General features: G+C 58.5%; 1 long non-coding RNA gene across 1 annotated transcript; it reads right to left on the reverse strand.

The window, feature by feature from the left end:
• Positions 1-1,657: 1,657 nt before the first annotated feature.
• On the reverse strand, positions 1,658-19,432 carry LOC115659075. The gene is made up of 3 exons (XR_004002440.1): positions 19,421-19,432; positions 16,916-16,923; positions 1,658-1,738 (listed from the first exon to the last, which is right to left on the reverse strand). It is a non-coding gene; the product is annotated as an uncharacterized LOC115659075 (long non-coding RNA).
• Between the last annotated feature and the right edge of the window lie 1,149 nt (positions 19,433-20,581).

The raw sequence follows: 20,581 nt of genomic DNA on the forward strand, positions 1-20,581 counted from the left end.
TTGTCCGAGGTTTCAGAGGTACCTGGTAGCTGCTCACTTTACTGTATACACAGACAACAACCCCTGGCACAGTGCCACTCTGCCAGGTGAGGAGCACCGGGAGGATGCTGGGCATCACAGCTGGCCAGCTATACTCCCACTGTGCAGTTCAGGCAGATGCTCTGTGTAGGCGCAAAGCACATGGGGTCTGGCATGGAGTGGAGGCCTTGGGGGAGAGGAGAACAGAACCCCTGGCACTGGGGGGAATGGAGGGCATGGGGTGGAGTGGGAATGGTGCACACTGAGCCACTGGCCTGGGGTACCCTGGAGCTGGGGGAGCTGGGACTGGAGGGTGCACAAAACTCCAGGCAGGAGTGAGGTTGGGGTCTTCCAGGGATTCCCTGCAATAGAGGTGGTGGGAGCGTAGCCCCCAGGGAGCTCCTGGGGCTCAGCCCACAGAAGCTACGCGTGCACCCCTCTGGTTTGTTAAACATAGCTGGCTCCCAGAAGAGTCCTCCTATGACTCCCTGCACCCACGTCTGGGGTGCCACATGCCTCCTGAGCACTGGGTGGTTCACATGCGTGCTTCCCCAGCCTGCCAGCTGGCCCGATCGGTGCAGGGTCTCAGCCCTCCTTGTGCAGCTGTGTCCTGGCTGAGCTCTGCCTTGCAGCTGCTCTCCTTGACCTGTGTGGAGCCTGCTTTTTGGATCACCCACCCGGTCATCTGCCCCTGCCCTTGACCCTTCCCCGATGGGTCTAATCCCCCCAACTCCTGCCTGGGGTCCCATCTTCCTCTCTCCCAGTGCCTAGTTTGATTATCCTTCAGCCCCATTCACCTTGCCCGGGCACCTGGAATGGGGCGACTGCCCTCCCGGCCTGGCTCCAAGAACCAGTGCTCCTGACAGGGGGGTCCCAACTCGCACAGCAAGAAAGACAGCTAAGGAAAAGTGAGGTTAAAAAAACAACCTTGAATACAAGTGACATCAAAGAGATCTTAACAGAACAGAAGTGTCCCAGCCCAGGATAGGTGAGGAGCCCAGCTTGGCAAGTGCCTCTTGCATCTGCATGGGGCTGTGTCTGGGGATTGCTCTGAGGAACGGGCCACTCGAGCAGGGCCCACTGAGCCACATCGATTCGCTCTAAAAGACCTGGGCTGCTTCCAGGCCAGGGACCTCAGAGTCAGACTGCACCAGTCCTAGTTCCGCCCACCCGGAGTCTGTGTCTGCGCTTTATGGCACTGCTTCACTTTGACATTTTGAGCAGAATTCACGTTGCCTCAGCGCCCCCCACAGGCCTTTGTGTGAATTAAATTGTTGGAGTTCCCTGTTCCCACCGGTACTAAATCAGCTACTTGGTGCCAGCCAGGGCAGAAGCTACCCCCCAGAAGGCCAGAGGTGAGCAATGCCCGCTGAAGTTTTGGCAATCCTCAGGAGGGGCCTGGCTCATATGCAGGAGGGCATCTCATCCAGCCCCGCTACACACCCAAACCCGACTGACCCAGCCTGGCTTAGAGCCAATCCTTATCCCGATCTGACTTGCTGACTTCCCTTCCTACACATGCCAGAGGCTGTTCCTTTGGAGACCTGCTGTGGATATGGGTACAGCTAACACGAGGTTTACACCATCTGCTTTGGATTTTCAAGGCCCAGCAAGAGCTCTCCGGATGCTGCTGGAACTGCAACGCTTTCCAAGGCTCGGGCTCCTCTCTCGGAGCGAACCCATTCCAGGGCGCCCTGCCCTTCACAAAGAAAAGAGAACTCTCCCCGGCGCTCCTACTGGCTTCTCCGCAATCGGTTGCATTACCGCACTGGACGTCTCGCTGCACTCATCTCCGCCACTCCGGATTCGGGGATCTGCCTGAGATGTTGCCCTCAGCCGATTCCCTTTCGATTGGCTGAGGGCAACATCTCTTTGGAATGGCTCTCACCCGTCCCTTTGGACCAACCGAGCCTACTTACCCTTCTCCACTCTGGCCTTCAGAGTTCTTATCTGAATATTTGCTACTGCCACCAAGCTCTGCACCTACCGCAGCTGCCCCTGGCCCCATACCTCAGCGGCCCTCCTGCCTGTCACAGCATAGATCCCCCAGCTCTCATCACTGGCAGTGGCTGGGGATGGCCCCAAAGCTCCAGCATCTCTATTTTCCAGGCAGGTGAGTTGTTACATGATCCTTGGATTCCCACCAGCCAACGTCCTGCTGTCTGTGCCAACGAGCACCTTTTCTGAACTCTGATGAGCATCGGCATCAGGTGCCTAAACCCAGCCTTCAGCTCATCCCACAGTGCTCAAAAGCGAGCACCAGGCACTCCCATCCCACACCTGGCTCCATGAAAGCAAGCTGGGAACCTCACCCACAGACAGCCTGAGAACAGCCTGAGATCATTGCAGCCCCACAACCTGCAGTCATTCGCTGTGCCAGATAAAACTGCTGATACAGATGAGCACCAGCTCCCCGTGGGAGCCAGCTACTAGATGGGTTGCTGAGTCTGTGCCCCATGCCCAAGATGGACGACTGACTCAAGTGTCCTCTGGCTTTGCCTTGCCCAGGCATGGGCATAGTCTCATTGACAAGGGGCTGCAGGTCAGGACTGAGTGGCATCAACAGAGCTGCAGGAGCTATGGGACACTGGAAGAGGTGTGTGGGTCCCCATATTGTCTGGAATCAGTGTCCCTGAGTCTAGCCCCTACCATCCTGCCTGGTCCCGCCCCCATTCCACATGGGATCATCCACTGTGTGCCCCCCTGGGGCCGAGGGGGGCAGTGGCTGGGCTGGAGGAGTTGCTCTGTCCTGGGAGGGCTCCGTACAAGGCCCTTTCCCAGCAGGTGGGAGGGGAAGCAGCACAGAGAGGGCATGGGGAGCACAGGGCTGGGGGGCACAGATTCACCCAGACACAGCGGGGGTGCTGGGAGGGTACACCCCCTGAGTCCCTGTCAAGCAGCATGAGGTTCCCCACCACCTTCCCCATACACACCCAGCACTACACAGAATTGGGGGTCCCAGAGACAGCCAACCTCACTGGGCCCATTGCATCCCACTGCTCCCCGCCCCGAGTCCCCCTGCAGGGACCTCAGACTCAGCTTCCCTGAGGGGCCTCTGGGACAGAACTAGCCCCTGGGGCAGGGAATGAGGCACAAGTTTCAGCCAAGGTCAGAGAGGGGAAGTCGAGCCCAAGGCTGGATCCCCACAGCCCAGAACCCCCTCAAAGGGGCCCTGGCTTTCCTCCCCAGGCCTGCCTCCCCCCCAGGCCCTGCCACCTGGGACTGGGCCTTGCTCCAGCTGCTGGGACATGCATGGGGCACAGCGCCCCAGTCCACACGGGACCTGTGCCATACAGCTCAGGCCAGTGACCAACCCACTGAACAATGGCCAGGCGGGGAGGGGGAGGTGGTGGTTGGAATGCGGAGCAGGGCAGGTGCGTCTGTCTGGTGGTGCAAGCAAGCCCCAGCTTGCCCTGTGCTAAGTACCTCACACAAATCCTGACCCAGGGACAATGCACAAGGGAGAGGCAGTGAGAGGGATCTGGTTTCCCTGCAGCCCCGTCCAGCAGGGCCAGCATGGGGAAGGGACCCTTTTTGTCCTCCCAGACTCAGCCTCCTTCGCTGCTGCTCTGGCCCATGGCTTTGGTGCCACGGTGGGGCAGGTGCATAGGCTCCTCTTCCTCTCCCCCACTGGCCCTGACCCAGACCCAGACACTCAGGGCCTGGGCTGGAAGAGACACTTTGAGCAAGAGACCCGGCTCTGTGAGCCCCAGATGAGAGGGGGAAGAGGAATTGGGGGGGGAAACATCTCTGCCTCCAAACTAGCCAGCCAATAAGAGCCTGGCAGCGCTCCCATCCAGATTGGCAGAGACGAGCCGGGCAAGCCTCTTGTTTGGGCCCAGTGGGCACAGACAGCCCCTAGTGCTCTCACCGCACCTGAACCCTACCGGACATTAGTGAGGGGTTGACCACACAGCCTCTGGCTATGGGCTGAGCCCGCCAGACTGTGTATGCCCCAGATTCCGCCGGATGGGCACAAGGGCCAGGGGAGCCCCCCCGCCCCCTCCAGGGTCCTGATCCTCATGATCCCCACTAGCAAACTCTCACCTTGGGACCAGCCTGTGCTGAGGAGGAGCCTCAGGCCCTGACAGTGGTTCCACCCCCACCCCTCGAGCTAGAGCCAAGCAGGGACAAGCCAACAGGCCAGACTTGGCCCAGGGGCAGCTGGCGTCAGTGGCTCCTTACCCCAGCTCGGGGTTTGGCCCCTGTACTGGCGGGGTGGGGGGACGTGACAGATGGCACAGCTGGATTCCCATGGGTCGAAAAGCCTAGAGCACATTGTCCCACACATCTAAGGGGAGACACCCCTATCCAGTGCTATGACCAAACCTCATCAGCCCTGTGAGAACAGGCCAGACAGCTGCTGCATTATGCCACCCCTCCCCCTCCCTCTCTTAACCAACGAGGGCACAGGGGCTACTGAGCCACAGGCCAGAGTAAGCCCCACCCCAGGTCTCCAAGTGACTCGTCTGCAGACTGCCCCAACTTGTTAGCCCCACAGCCTGTCTGATCTCAGGGGCTGAGCTTCTGTGGCGCTTTCCCACACCTCCCAAGCACCTTTCTTTGGCTTCCTTCTTCCTCTCTCCAAGTTTTGCTTCCGCCTTGTTAACTCACCGGGTTTATTTCCACCCCCATTAGCACATCAAAACCAGCCCTGCTTTTGGGGGGCCCCTGTTCTCCTGGGGGCGAGGGGCAGCTCTCTGCTGGCAAAATCAAACACAAAAGCCAGCAGCCTCCAGCTCACTAATCCTGGAGAAGGCAGAGGGAGACTCGGGGGGTTGGCGGAGCACTTTGGAGCCCCAGAGTTTCTCAGAACAAGGCAAGGTTATTAGAGCATCAAGAGTCGGGCAGCGGTTACAGCGAAGCAATGGGGCTGCAAGGTGCCGCCAGCCAAGCCATGGTGGGTGTCAGCCTGGGGGAAGGGCTCCCATGGGAGATGGCTCAGGCCTCTGTGGGTCGTGGGTGCTGCTCGGGGCAGCGTTGGTAACTCATTGGTCCCTGCCGCTCTGCAGTGTAGGGGGCAGAGCGCAGCCTTTTGAAGGGGATTTCAGACAGAGCTTCGGCTCGTTAATGTCGCAAACATGGGCAAATGAATTTCCTCTCCATGCATCACCCAGCAGTTTCAGTGGGAAATGGCATCCTTCCCTACTCTCCTGAACTGTGGGATAGCATTGCTATGCTCTGTTCAGCAACTGCTATGTCCCACCCTAGAGACGGCTGCATCTCAGCCAGGAGGGAAGCAATTCTTGGGCACGTAGTTTGCAAAGCACATTGCAATCTTGCAGGCTTCAAGGTGCTTGAAAAGCAAGTGGAGATGGAGTCCCTGGGGGTGTCGTCCCTGGGGTCAGGCTTGGGAACAGGTGCCCCACGCTAAGTAGGAGGTCCAGGTGCAGTGGCAGGCTGACTAGGCTGGGGCGTGAAGGTGCCAGGAACAGAAGAAGTGGTGCCTGGAGCCACTTCAGGAGCAACAACCAAAGGGAACAGGGCTGGTCTCTCCTGCATCAAAGCTCACTGGCTTGGCCTTAGTGCCCTCCTCAGCCAGGGGCAGAACTCAGCTCCAAAGCCCCAGACCTGGGCCAGGTTACTTGTTCATTCTGCCTGGCACTTGGGGGGTGATCTGGGGACTCCCCCAGGTCTCCATGTCAGGACCCCATCACTCACCCTAGTGGCTGCCCCTCACCCAGAGCTCTGGCAGGTGATGGTCATAGAGGAATCGGTTTGCAGAAAAGATACGATGGGCCAAGCAGAGACAGACCAAACCTTCCAGCCCTGTGGCCCTATGAAATGTCCCGGCTCAGCCAGGAGGAGCCTCCGCCAGGCTCAGCCAGTTCTCAGAGCTGAGCCAGGTAGTGGGGTTGGGTCAAAGTCCTCACTCTATCTTCTTGTAGGAGCACATCACGCTTGCAGCCACGGAACACTGCTGATTCCCGTCCCAGGGACAAGGGCTGAAGGTGGCTTGAGGTGACAGGGGCAGGCCACGGCTGGGGCCGCACCTCTGCAGAGGTGCAGGCGAGCTGGGGTTTGCTCTCAGGAGCAGACGGAGCTCCGAGGAATTTCTCCATGACACGCAGGAGGGTAAATCGCACCTCGGTCATGAAACTCAGCATTTCGGCCACCCATAGGGCAACATTAACCCATCCAGGCAATCCTCAGCCAGGCCTTGGCTGAACTCTCAGGGTTGTCAGAGCCTGTTCAGAGACCCCCTCCCCGCCCCATCCCACATCACACCTCACCCGCCATCTAGAGCAGGGTTCCCCATGCCCTGCCTGGCAGTGCCACCACTGCGACTGCACACTAGTTGTGGGGCATCGGCTGGCCCATGCTGCCTGCAGCTAATGTGGGGAGCTGGTAGGTGAGATGGCCCTAAGAGCCTGTGGCCAGGGGCAAACCAGACCCTGGGTATCGGCTCTGCACCAAGTCCCAACTGCTCTCTGGAAGTATCCTGAGTGGTTCAGTGCTGGGTAAGGTGACCAGATGTCCCGATTTTATAGACACAGTCCCGATTTGGGGGGCTTTTTCTTATATAGATGCCTATTACCCCCCTCCCCCTGTCCTGATTTTTCACACTTGCTGTCACCCTAGTGCTGGGGCAGGCTGTGACCCTCTTAGTAACCAGTCCCTGACCCCACCCACGGTGCAGGGCTGCTGCTGACCCCAGCCTGGCTTCTCCCTGGCGGTGGGTCCATGCTGTGCTACAGCCCAACCTGTGCAGGGGCTGAGCAAACCTTTGCACAACTAGGTCCAAATTCAGCCAACCCCTCCCCTGCCCCGAATTCTGCCTATGTGAGCGTTCCCCCAAACTCCAGCCCAGAGCCTCCTAAACTGACCCCTGGGAGCCTGCACTGGGGCATGTTTGGGCTGGACCTGGCCCCCGGATCAGACCCCTTGGGGATGGGCTGGACCCAGCCCCCAGATCAGACCCCTTGGGGATGGGCTGGACCCGGCCTCTGGATCAGAACCCCTGGGGATTGGCTGGACCTGGCTGGATCCGGCCCCTGGATCAGACCCCTTGGGTACGGGCTGGACCCAGCCCCAGATCAGAACCCTTGGGGACAGGCTGGACCTGGCTGGACGCAGCCCCCGGATCAGACCCCTTGGGGATGGGCTGGACCTGGCTGGACCCAGCCCGCGGATCAGAACCCCTGGGGATGGGCTGGACCCGGCCCCCAGATCAGAACCCCTGGGGATGGGCTGGACCCAGCTGGACCCAGCCCCGGATCAGAACCCCCGGGGGTTGGGCTGGACCCAGCCCCCGGATCAGAACCCCTGGGGATGGGCTGGACCCAGCCCCCGGATCAGAACCCCTGGGGATGGGCTGGACTCGGCTCCCAGATCAGACCCCTGGGGATGGGCTGGACCTGGCTGGACCCAGCCACTGGATCAGATCCCTTGGGGACGGGCTGGACCCGGCTGGACCCAGGCACTGGATCAGACCCCTTGGGGGTGGGCTGGATCCGGCCGCCAGATCAGAATGATGGGGATGGGTTTGGAGCAGCCCTCAGGCTCCTCAGGGGCATTGAGATGGTTTTGACTCAGAGTGGAGACATGCAGGACACACGATCAGGTTCACAGCCACGCCCCATGCAGACAGAAACAAAGGTCCCTAGGAAGCAGAAAGTCCAGAAGGAAAGGAGTTCTCCTGGCCTGCCCAATCTGTAAGTGGGAATGTCGGGGGAGAGCCTGCGCTGAGCAGATTCCCAGCCCAAAGGCCCCAGGGCTCTGCACCGGACCTGTCAAGGGTCAACAGCGCTGGTGGGGTGAACGCACTGTTCTTAGGGTCCATTGTCTAGCATGCTCCTTTCACAGCCTCCATCCCTTAGGCTCCCAGCACGTCACAGGCTGCAGTAATTAATCCTTGTAGCCCCCCAGGACAGGTCAGCAGCAGCATCCCCATTGTACAGTCAGGGAAACTGAGTCACAGAGAGCCGGGAACTTGCCTGAGTTAGTGGTAGAGCAGGGACTAGCACCGAGGTTTCCTGAATGTTAACCATGAGAACAGCCCCTTGCGCAGTGCTAGGCACCAACGTTATCACCATGTTGGCTGTGCCCGGCCCCACCCGCCCCAGCTGAGATCTCAGTGCCACTGGGGCAGCTAGTCTTTCCCCCAAAGCTGAGCCTCCAGGTGCTTGATGGGAAAGGGGCTGCAGCTGAATAATGGGGCCATTTTCACTTGGGACAGGGGCAGGGGCGGGGGGAGAATGGACACTGTTTACTTTAAAAACTTTCCTGGTTCACATTTGGTGAGTCCCAGGGGCTGATCTTGGTGTCACACAGGCTGGGAACATGCCGTTAGCCCAGCTGGGGCTTCGTGGGCCTCTCCATGTACTCCCCCACTCCCGTGCAGCTGCCCCTTCCCCTTGGCATTGCTCCTGCCTCAGCAGCAGGTGAGGGGGCTAGGAGAGCAAGGATTGTCCCTGTGCACTGTCCCCTGGCGCTCTGGGAGCTGGGTTGGCCCAGTCTGAACAGCCCCTTGGGGGGGGGGGGTTGTTGCCTTGGTCGGGGAGCAGCTGTTTCATTCCTTCCCCTGGGAGTTCAGAGGAAGCAGCAGGATGTGGCCACCCACCCTGCTTTGCTGCTGCCATAGGGAAGTCCAGGAGCTGCCCCACTGCAGCAGGGGGCCTGCACACTCTGACTCTTGTGACAGCGAGGCCTGCCTGGCACAGCCCTGTTCACCTGGACTGAAGACAGGCCCAAGCCACAAGATGCCGAGCTGGATCCAAACTTTCCCCATAGGGGCCTTTTCCGAGCCAGAGTTTTGCTTCAGGCTCATCTCTAGGCCTGAGATATTCCAAAGCGCTTTACTCACTATAGCCCCAGCAATCACTTTGCCCACCACTGAACTACAGCCACCTCTAGGGTGGAGCAGGGCAGCTTTTTAACACTGCTCAGCAGCACCACCCAACAGTTCAGAGCAGGAAGCAAAGAAGAATGTCTCCAAATTGCAGCAGGAAGGGAACTGGAGAGACACACACACAACTAGAGTCAACTGAAAAATCAAACTCTGTGCCAAAAATACTGCCCTTGCGGCATTGGTTCCGTTTGAAACGGAGCCGGTTTTCATTGTTTGACATTTTCTCTTTCCCCCCCCTAATATTTCTGTTGGAAAATGTTATTGAAAAGGTTTGTTCGTTTGGAGAACCGTTTGGCCGACAATTCTGGGGGAAAAAATATTTTTTTTAAATGGAAAAAGATTTTTCACAAAACATTTGATCATTTCTTTTGCTCAACTTCTCTTTTCTACACTTGGCCATTTTTTCATGGAAAATCTTTTCACTGGTGTGACGTTATTGATATAATCTGGGACCATATAGAACATGGTTTGCAACCAAGGTCCTGTAGTGGCACCAAATCCTATGTAAAGGGGGTCATATAAGGTGCCTAAGACCAGGTTATGGGTTACTGGTTATGATTATGCTATCTGTATGTCTGTATCATTACGTAGGTGAAATTATAAGTATTGGCTGTATACTGTCTGTATTTCAAATTGGTGCTGCAGTTCTGGGAAACACCCCAGACAAGTTGGTGTTAGATCTGCTTAGCCTGCTTGATGGCCCATTAAGGACCATCAGCTACACAATTGACCCATTGAGAGGAGGCTGATACGCCTTGTAACTCAGCAAAGTATGCAGGAACTTGCCCATGTGATTCCAGACACCATTTTGCTGTAATTTTCCACAGTAAGAACAAAGAAGTGTTCTTACACCTGGAAAAGACTATATAAGGCGGATGCCTCATTTCCATCTTGTCTTCAATCCTGCTTCCTACCTCTGGAGGGACTTTGCTACAAGCTGAAGCTCTGCACAAAGGACTGATGACCCATCCCAGCTAGGGATGTACTCCAGAGACTTGATTTGAACCTGCAGTTTACTCCATCACTGCTACAAACCTGAACTAAGAACTTTGCTATTACTGTATGTAATTGATTCCATATAACCAATTCTAGCTCTCATCTCTATCTTTTTTCTTTTATGAATAAACCTTTAGATTTTAGATTGTAAAGGATTGGCAACAGCGTGATTTGTGGGTAAGATCTGATGTGTATATTGACCTGGGTCTGGGTCTTGGTCCTTTGGGATCGAGCGAACCTTTTCTTTTAATTGGGGTGTTGGTTTTCATAACCATTCATCCCCAGGATGTATGGGACTGGTGGTGATACTGGGAGACTGGAGTGTCTAAGGAAATCATTTGTGTGACTTGTGGTTAGCCAGTGGGGTGAAACGGAAGTCACTTTTGTCTGGCTAGTTTGGTTTGCCTTAGAGGTGGAAAAACCCCAGCCTTGGGCTGTGACTGCCCTGTTTGAGCAAGTGGTCCTGAATTGGCACTCTCAGTTGGGTCCCGCCAGAACCGCGGAATGTGTCTGGACAACTTAATCAGCCCCTCTGCTCATGTGATCTGTGCTGGGGACCCCCTGTGAGCCACGTGCTTATGGGGAGGTCAAGTTTCCTTCATCTGAAACAGCAGCCCAGCCTCTGCAAGCACCATCCCAGGGCACAGGAGCTCGCTGGTCAGACCCCAGCTCTGCCATAGATGCTCTGCGCAACCTAGGCCAGATCTCCCTGTGCCTCAGTTCTCCACCTGCCAAAAGAAAATAACAGCCCTGGCCTACTTTATAGTATTGAAGTGAAGGGACGAGCGCCCCCAATGGAATAAGCCACAGCAGATGGTGTATGCCAGGGCCAGGCCTGAGCAGTGCTAGGGTCTCAGGCAGGGCTGGAACTTGCTTTCAACCCACAGGCCTTTACCACCTGGATCCAGGGCACCTGGTGGAGACCTCAGGACTGACAGCTCATTGCAGTGATGAGTCTCAGCTATGGTGTGGCTTTGCCATCACCCAAAAAGGCCGGCCTAGCCAATCAACGCTCACTGCCCTTGCTCTGTGCCTGGGCCCGGTCACTGCTTAGCGAGAGAGGTTCCCCCCACTCCTGCATCTGAGCAGGGACCGAGTAACAGCAGGACAGCCCAGCTGGCCTCCATCCTCCCATTGCCTTTGCCAGACAGAGGCACAGCAAGCTGGATCCCTGCCCTGTCCGCTCAGCATGGGGTGCCAAAGCGGGCAGGGCAGGGAGCCAGCATAGGGTGTTTGTGCCACGGGGAGTACAACTACTGCCCGTACTCCTGCCATGCTCGGCCAGCATCTGGTGTGCAGTGTGGGCACAGTGTGTGGCACAGGCTGTCAGTCTCACACTGGCAGGTGGGGATGGCACCTGGGAACACTGCTGTGTGCTGGGGACCCTCCCTCCCTGCCAGCACTTTCTGCATTCCCTGTAGTCACCTGCTGCCTAGCCCCGCCCCCGCACCCAACTCTCTCCTCCCAGCCTGCTACTGGCCACACCTTGGCTTCCCCAAACAGCAGGGCTTGTGGAGCAGGTGTGTGTGTGGGGGGTGGGGGGCTGGCAAAGGTTTAACTGACTTGACCCCTCGTGGTACGAGAGCCCTGGACTTGGCATAACCCGCTGCCATTTTGTGTTCTTCCCACCATAAACTGAGAACAAGAAACCCACATAGTCAGAAAAGATAATGTGACCTTGCTGAGGCAGCCAGAGCAGCACAGCTGCAACTTTGGTTAATCAGAGTGATTAATAAGTGATAGCCATGAGAATGGGAGTGTGACTAGCTGACCTTGGAGCTGGGTGTCTGACTGTTACAGCTAGAAGTTGCTTTGCAGAGCAGTAGAAATGGTGAGGGTTGTTTTTGCTGTTGCTAGGGAACTAGCCCATTAGGTGTTATTTGGGGTTCTTCGAGTGCTTGTGCGTGTCCATTCCACACTGGGTGTGCGCACGCCGCATGCCCGGTGCCAGAGATTGTTCCCTCAGTGGTAGCCGGCTGGCCAGCTCAAGTGCACTTTTGTGCTGCTCACTCATGCGCTGGTATGAGGAGCACTGCCAGCCCCAGACTCTCTCAGTTCCTTCTTACCATCTGTGGTGGTTGTTGGAACAACTCCCCTTGCTTAGGCAAGGAGGTGTCAGTCGTTTTCATGTCAGCTTAGTTTATTAGTCTTAATGTAGTAGTATAAATAGTGTAAATCTCGCACATGTAGCTAGCCTGCCTCCTTTAGGGGAGAGGGCTCCCTTTGCCCCTGCGGCCAGGCATGCCTTGGTCCCTGGGTGCCAAACCTTGTGCCACCCATGGCAAACCTATGCTGGTGAGTGACTCATGCTCCAGTTGGCCGAAGTGTCTGGGAGAGGCTCACGATCAAGCGTGCTGTCAGATCGGTCGTACGAAGAAAGAGAGAGGCTAGCTTAGGGCTCTCTGAATGGCAATTGCTCAGACCGGCGTCGGAGCCAAGCCGCTTGGATTCAGCACTGAGCACTCCGGGACGAAGTGCCCCTCCGGCACCGCGCAGCTTGATGCTGGTCTCCAGCTCTGGCACTGAGGAAAAAAACCCTCAGAAAGAGCGCATCAAGAGAGGCCCTGGAGTGCGACCCAGGTCGGGCCATTCCTCCAGCCCCGGTTCCCTGGCAGCACCGTCAACTCTGCCTCAGTGAGTCTGGTGCGGGAGCCTTCGCCTACGCCAGGAAGTCATTGCGGCACCAATGGGCTCACTGGTTCACCCCCTGCACACACACACACACACACTTCTGGCCAGGTGTGATAGAAAAGTCAGCTGTTAATGCACACACAAAAATCTCCTGTCGCTGGCTGCTCAGATGGAGACCTCACTGACCCTCCCTGCATGCCTACAGGAATGGGGACTGGCTCTCTCTTGCTGGCTGGGTCTGAGGCCGCAGCCTCTCTGCACCGTGCCCCTGGGCGTTCCCCGTTCCCTGAGTTAGGGTCCTGCACCTCAGGTCGAGTACCTTCCCCGTTGTCGGGGAGCAGTGCCATTTGCCGACTCTGACTACGAGTCACGACCAGGGCACTCTGGGTGTTACTAGGCCAGTCCTCAAGGTCCCCTCCCATTAACACGTCAGTGGGCAAATATTGGTGTACCCCCACATCCTTGGGGCCCTCCTTGGCCCCCCATTTCAGGTGTACCCTTGCCACGGGTACCTTGAATGGGGTCCCGCCCACGCCCATCAGGGTCAGGTAGGTGTCGGGCACCATCCGATCTGAGGCCACCACCTCGGGCCGGGCCAGCGTCACCTCTGCGCCTGTGTCCCAGTACCCAGTGACCTTCCTCCCATCCACTTCCAGGGAAACAATGCACTCTTTCCGGAGGGGCAGCCCTGCGCCCACCCGGTAAACCAAAAACCCGGAGCCTGGAGCATCCACAGGTGGTATGTTGCCAACCCCCCTTTCCTGGGAATGTAGCCCCTCCTCCAATTGGGTTTTTACCCAGTCCACCCTCTGTGGGTTGGGTCTGCTTGGTCTGTCCCTGAGCTTGGGGCACTGGGCCCGTATGTGACCTCGTTGGCCACAGCGATAGCAGCCCATATCTCGTGGGTCCCCTTGAGTGGGTCGGAGGGACCTGCCGCTGGATGTTCCCCTTTTGGGGGGGTTCTCCATAGGCCCCCTTTGGGAGGTCGCCTTCCCTGGCCCACCAACACCACCTCACCAACTCCCCCTTCCTTGGCTGCTCCTCTCTCCAGATCCCAAGTAGAGGAGCAGGTCCAAAGCAGTGGGAGGCTCCAACAGCAGCTTTTCCTTGACTCCCCTGTTCCCTCCTGCTCCTGGCCTCGCTCTGCTCTAGGGCTATACCTGGTTCCGTGGCAGGTCAGGTCTGTTTCCTTAGCCCCAAGGCTGCCACACAGAGCTCTGCCATGGGCCCAGGCCTGTCATCATGCCAGCTCCTGGCTGGCTCCTGCAGGCCCCAAACTCCTGTGACTGGCAATCACGTGGCAAGAGTTGGCAACTCTGCCACACTGCCTTTCCCTGGCTACTGCGAGAGTACTCCCCCTCCCCGCCACTACCCAGCCTGGGGCCTTGCCATCCAAGCCCCTCCATCTCCCACCCCATCACTAGCCTCTGCCGCCACCCCCAGCCTCCTTCCTGGGGTCCCCGCATCCACCTGCACCCCATTTCCCTGCAACTGCTAAATCTGCCTCCTGCTTCTCCTCACTCTCCACATTCCCTTTTCACACTGTCCCTCCTGCTCCTCAGTCTCCGTGTCCTGTTTAGCCACCTGAACTGTAGAGTGCCAACCATGTCCCATGTGGGGGTCTGCAGGAGTGGTAGAAGCTCCCACAAAGTGGGTGGGCCACCGGTGCCCGAACCATGGCCCTGCCCCACATTACCATTCCCCTTGAGGCCCTGCCCCTACACTGCCCCTTCCCCAAGGCCCTGCCCGCTGCACACTCCTCGCCACCCCTAATCCCCATCGCTTGCCCTTATGGCTAGTAAAAAGTGAGGGGGGGCATGGCCCCCTGGCCACTCCTGTTCCAGCACCCCTGGGTGCCTCCATGCCTCCCATGCCATCCTTACTTCTGTGCTGCTGCTGACGGCGGTGCTGCCTTCAGAGCTGGGCACCCAGCCAGCAGCCGCTGCTCTCTGGCCACCGAGGCTGGGCTGCGCAGGGAGGCGTTTCTGAGCCTGGGAGCTCCATCGGACACCCCCCCCACCCCCGCCCGAGCACCATACCCATGGGAAGGGGGATCCAGAGGCTGGCTTGCTGTAGCTCCAAGGGGCATTGCCCGCTCCCTCCCAGCTGGCCAGGGGTTCCAGCCCTGGGCTCATCTGCACTCTCCCCCCCCACCTCTGTGAGTGGCACTCAGATGCCCCCCCATCCCGCACTGTGCCCTGGGTGGTCACCCACCCCTAAGGCTGGCCCTGTTCATGTGCATTGCACCAGTAGAAAAAAAACCCCAAGATTTGAGTTTTCTATCACGGGATCCTGGATGAGGCTTAATTTTACTTAGAGCTCACGTCTCTCATGATACATTTGTGAGAGTTGGCATGTCTGGAAGTGTCTCTGCCCAGCTGGCACTGGTGCCCTTCGGGCTCAAGGTCCTACTTTGCAGTGGGGGTCACCGATTCCTTCCCATCACATCCCCCTGGTCATGCACAAAGGCTGTGGGGCCCTCCCTGAGGTGTGAGCCCTTTGTGCCTCTCCAGCAATCTGGGGGAGGGGGAGGGGGACTAACATCTTAAGGAGTGGAGGAGGGAGAATTGGGGTGAGAGAAGGGGGGTGGATGGGAGTGTAGGAGCCTGACCTTTCTGGTCACCGGGGGAGCGGGGGGGGAGCTGTGCTGGGGCCATGCCCCCAGAAGTTGCACATGCTGGTGCCAGGAGGGCCTCATATGGGACAGGATTAGTCAGCGCCTCGTTTGTGCCAAGTCAAACAGGCAGAAATGATGTGGCTGCACCGGCTGATTTGGCCACTCTCATGTGGGCCGGGACGCTGTGCACCCCATGCTGCTCTCTGAGCCTGCGCCTCCCACTCTCTCGCGCCCTGGCACGCTCGGCTCGCTTGAGTGCCACGAGACATGGCGGGCTCTGCCAGGCAAGCCCAGACACGCACAGTGCTCCTGATGGGCGATGGGGGGGAGGGGTGGGCGGGTTTACACACAGAGGAAGGGAGAGGGAGGCACACACGGAGCAGGAAGGACATGCTGTGGGAGGGAGTGCAGGCAGGGCAGCATGGTGTTAGTCTGTGGGTTCAGGGTCGTGTCCTGCCTGCAGCTACCGGGGGGGCTTTCCCTCCTCAGCCTTAGCCCGCACACCTGTGGCCCCTGCCCTAGCTATGTAGGGGAGGGTGAAGTGGGGGGCCTTATATGCATACCGCACACTGACCCACCAGTGCCCTCCAATACCCAGGGGCCTATGCACCCCATTGTAGTGTGCCCTCCTGCGTGGAGAGCCGCTGGGCGCTGGCTTTTGGAGACTCTCCCATGTGATGCTGGGTGGGCTGGATAGCCATGGGCTGCCCTGACTCAGCACTGGGGGCATGGGAGGCCTAGGCTTCAGCGCTGGCAGGGATGGCACCAGACACTTGCTAATGGGGCCTTTCTTCAGCGAGTCGCTCCCTGCCCTGGGGCCAAGCTACCTGGAAGTAGCTCCACTTTCCCCGCCCATCCTCACCCAGGACACTGAGCTGGGGAAGCTCCTGGACTTGACCCATGATATGCCCAAGGGCCGAGACTCCTGAGCGATAGAGGGGGCCATTTGTGTCTCAGGCAGCCTGGCCCCAAGGCTGGGTCAGCCCACAGACTGCTCCCCAGGGCTCCCTCCAGCACCTGGTGCTGAACCCTTGGGCCCTGTCTCTGGAGAGGCTTCGAGCCAGTCCAGAGAGCTGAGCTCTCCAGTGTTGACTGGAGCTTCCCCCGCCCCACACTCTACCCCCTCGAAACTACACCTATGCTGCTTGTCTTGGCTGGTGCCCCTCAATCCTGACCCTCATCTCCCCTGCTAGTCCAACCCTAGGCTGTCACCCAGCGCCGCCAATACCCCTGAATCCTCTGTCCTCATCTCTGCCCCTCAACCCTCACCTGCAGCCCCCTGCATCCCAGCCCAGGGCTCCCCACACATACAGCTAAGCTGCTGCCCCTCAATCATTACAGGCAACCCCTTGCCAACCCCTGCTAGGCTGGACCAGAAGCTGCCAGGTGTGCAAAGGGAAGTGGGTCAGCTCCTGTGCGCTGCTCTTGGTCCCCCCAAGGGGAAGGGCTGTGCAGGACCCCACCATGTTGCCCTGCTTTAGGGAAGTGGAGTGGGAGCTCAGGTTGGCCCCAAGCCCCAGGGGGATGTGCTCTTTGGGGCTCAGTTGTGGGGATTCCCAACTCCATTCCTAGGCAAGGCTGGCCCAGCTAGTTCTGCCTGCTTTGCTGTGTTCCAGGAAGCAGCACTTGAAGCTCAGCCAGCTCTTTCCTGCAAGTAGCTTAGCGTGATATTGCAGGTGACAGGCCCATATTCCCAGCACCCATCTTCTGCACCTGTCCCACAGCCCGGCAGTTAATCAGCCATTGTGTGCCCGGGTTCAGTGCCGGTCACCCTGGCACTGGTTGAAACTGCCAGCACCCACCCCCTGGGCTCTGTTCCCGCTCGCAGCCCGCGCCATGCAGGCCCTTGCGCTCGTGCGTGACATTCACAGTTACCGCCTGAGTGCAAACATGCCACCTACATTCCACCTGCCAGCCCCATGCAGCGAGCCAGAGAGCCAGTCTGCACGGAGGGCAGGGGAAAGGACCCTGCAGAGAGCTTGGGAGCCCTGGGAGGCCTGCTGGGTTACAGCTTCCAGCACAGACCCGTTAGACCCCCCCATCCCTTGGCAGAAGGGGGACCAGTACCCCCCCTCACACACACTGCTGGGTCTCCAGTGCCCGTCTGCCCAAGGGCTGCTCAGAGGAGGTGTGAAGGAAATGAGGGCCCAGGCTGGCCAATCACAGGGCCTCAGTCTGACTGTCCCTGCTGGTAGCACGTGACCAGCTCGGGGGAATTGCCCCTGTGTAGGTTTGTGTGCCTCCCTGCTCTACAGGAATGTGTGGGGAAGGCCCAGCTGGGCAGGGCTGTTTGAATCACTGGGTGTGGGGAGCTCAGAGGGCCCCACAAGGCAGCAGGTTGGGCCTCATCAGGCCCCACAGGGGCACTCGCCATATTATGTAGGTTCTTGTGCCCAGAGCTCTGGGTGCCATGGGTGGGTCTGTGCCCAGTGTTAGGTGCTGAGATTTCAGCAGGGCTTGTAACCCATCAGCCCCCCCTACGCCCAGCCCTGGCTCTCCAAGAGCCTAGAGACTCAATCCAATGGCTTATCAAATGACACTGAAAGGAGAGATGCCCTAGCACGAGCCCCCCCACCAATGGCGGGTGGAGGCTGGCCCTGAGCCTCATGGAGGGAGTTTGCTGCACTCCAACACCCCCAGGATGGGCAGGGCACCAGGCATGTGCTAGGTGAGGCCTAGAGATCGGGGATGCGTGTCCCATGCCCGGGGCTGCCAAGGATCCAGCACTTCATGTGGGCTGATATGCATGGCAGCCCAACCACGCCTGCTGCAGCCCAGTTGCAACATCATGCACCCAGCTGCAGAGGGGGGCAGGGTCGCCCCCCCCACAGGCTGAAGGCACAGGTGTTGCCAGAGAAGAGGCAGCAGCAAAGAGGGGGAGAATGGGGACAGGGGCAGAGTGTGAAAAGGGACACAATGGGGGGCAGTCACACTAAACCCCAATCCCTCAGTGACCCTTAGGCTCCCACTGCCCCCAGAATTTCCAGATCAGGCTGTGCCAGGCTGGCGGGGTGGAGGGTGGAGGCAGGGTAGCTTGCCCGAGGCCCTGCAGGGACACAAAGGGCCATGTTCACCAGGGCGGACACCCATGCCCTCACCAGCTGCAGCAGCAGGTATGGGTATGTGTCGGTTCATTTCAAATATGCAAATCAGCTCATTAAGTGATTTACCTAAAATATCACCCATGGCATTGCCCAAAATGTGATCACATGGGGCACCCACCTAAGCCAGCCCTCAGCCGGAGGCGGAGTGGGGGGCAGTGGTTAGAGCGGACAATGGAAATGGCCTAGGCCAGTGTGATAAACCTCAGTGGTTCAGGAGGCAAATTAGCACTCACCATTGCCCAGAAACCTGGCACAGTGAATTCATTGTTTCTAGCATTATCACGCTATTCCTATTTAACCAGCATGACAGGGGAAATACTGCGTTTCTATTTATAGAGCGATGTCTCACAGCAAAATCACTGACAAGGTTTATTATTTTATCAACCACAATTGGTTAATTACATAGTAAAAAGCTCCTCGTCGGTTAATAACGCCGATCAGTTAATAATTAAATCACACAGGGGTTTAATATTGTGGGCTGCACAGTGCAGCAGGAGACACATTAAGGAGCCATTTGAGGGTCATGCACCGCAGTCTGCAGCTCACTGGCCTAGGCCATCAGCCTTGCTAAGCAAGCTCAGCATTCCCAGCAATCTGAACCCAGCCAGTGCCTGCTTTCCCCCGCCCCCGCAAGCCCCAATCTCTGTTCCCAGCCTGGCTCTGGGGACCCCTTCAGCAGCCAGCCCAAAGTGCTGAGCCTCCAGGCGCAGCCCACTTCACATTGTGCTGAGCATTTGCTGACAAGCCCCAGGGATGGGGGAAAGTGAAGTGGATTTGGGGCAGCGCTGCCAAATGGTGAGAGGCAGCCACTGGTCCTAGCTCCAGCTAGCTGAGCCAGTCCCACTGCTCAGGGACCCTGCTAGCTGCCCTGGGAGGGATTCTGAGCCAGTTCTGGCTCATGCTATTCAGTCTCCTGCTTTAATTACAGCTCCTGGCTTCAAAAGGCTGTGCTCGCTGGGGCTATGCAGCCACGAGGGGCCTGGGCCGCTGGGCACTTTGGCTTATGCGGGTCAGTGAGCTGTTGACTCAGTGACCCAGACTAACACTAAACTGAGTGGGGAGGGGCAGGGAGAAAATAGGGTTTTGCCTCTGTCCTGATTCCCATGCCATTGCTGCCGGGCCAGGGGATGGGAGACTGGCAGAGCATGCAGCAGGCAGGGTGCAGCTGCAGCTCTTGAGGGCAGAGCCAGCTGGGTTGAGGACGGCCCCAGCCGGATTTCAGCATGCTAACACCCAGAGCAGCGGTGCCATGTCCCGCAGCCCAGGGTAGTCTCTGTGTCATGTCCCTCAGCCTGGGGGCGTGAGCTGAGATGACTAAAAGGGCCAGACCCCAGGAGGCCTCTGCCTCTCCTGGGCAGGCTGAGCCCAGCTGCCTCTCTACTGCGGCACTGACACTAGGCAGAGCAAAGAGCTCTTTCCAAACTCCTCCTGGGTGGGCTGGCACAGCGACCCGGGCCCTGAACCTCCCACTGGCCTGAGCAGCCACCCCATGGGTTGAGCTTTCAGTGACAACCCCCTTCCTCCGGTATTACCCCCATGTCCTGCATCATGCCCCTTGCTGGCCATGGTCACCCTGAGTGGCCCTTTCTGTGCCCCAAAGAACTGTGGGGGGAGCAGAGGGCAATGGTGTGGGGCATGGCCCCAGCGAGGTGCCCAGATGGGTTTGAAATGGACCGTGGCTTTCCCCCCTTGTGCAGAAGAGGCAGGTGCCCAGGCAAGTGTGATGAGACCCCCAGAGCCTGGCACCTTGTGTGGCCATATGCCCCTGGGCAGCCTGAGAGTGAAACGCTCCCAGATCACACCTCCTCACCTTCCCTGCACTAGGCAGGGCAGCACCCAGCTCAAGCTGGTGGCACAACAGAGGTGCCAGAGTTGCAGCAGGCTTGTGAAGGGCTGGTAGGGTGAACTGTGTGAGTCCTGGGCCATTCAGCTACTGTGCAGGAGGCAGCCATTCAGCTCTGCTTGAAGAGTCCAGCAGTGCTCAGCACACAGAATGGGGTGGGAGTGGGGGATCATGGGGGCCAGCAGCCACCTGGCTAAGCCTGCCTTGGGCTGGGTGTGGCAGTGCCAGGGCTCTGGCTGGTCAGTGCGGTGGAGGCTCAGAGAGGGAGGTGGGGCTGGGGAGCAGTGAAGGGGGAATGACCTGAAGCTCTCCTAAAGCTAAGGAGGGAGGGGCAGAGGGGCTAGACTCCACCTGGCTTGAGGTGCTGAGCATTGATTGCTGCCCCGATGGTTCAAGCAGGGTGATGCCTGGCAGCCTTGGGACACAGAGGCTCCTGGCACGTTCACATCTGGAACAGGGAACCCCATACTGGAGGTTTGGACCCCTGGATACAGCAATGCCCATATTAGCCAGCCGAGCTG

Source organism: Gopherus evgoodei, chromosome 10 (genome assembly GCF_007399415.2).
Source record: "Gopherus evgoodei ecotype Sinaloan lineage chromosome 10, rGopEvg1_v1.p, whole genome shotgun sequence".
NCBI lineage: Eukaryota > Metazoa > Chordata > Testudines > Testudinidae > Gopherus > Gopherus evgoodei.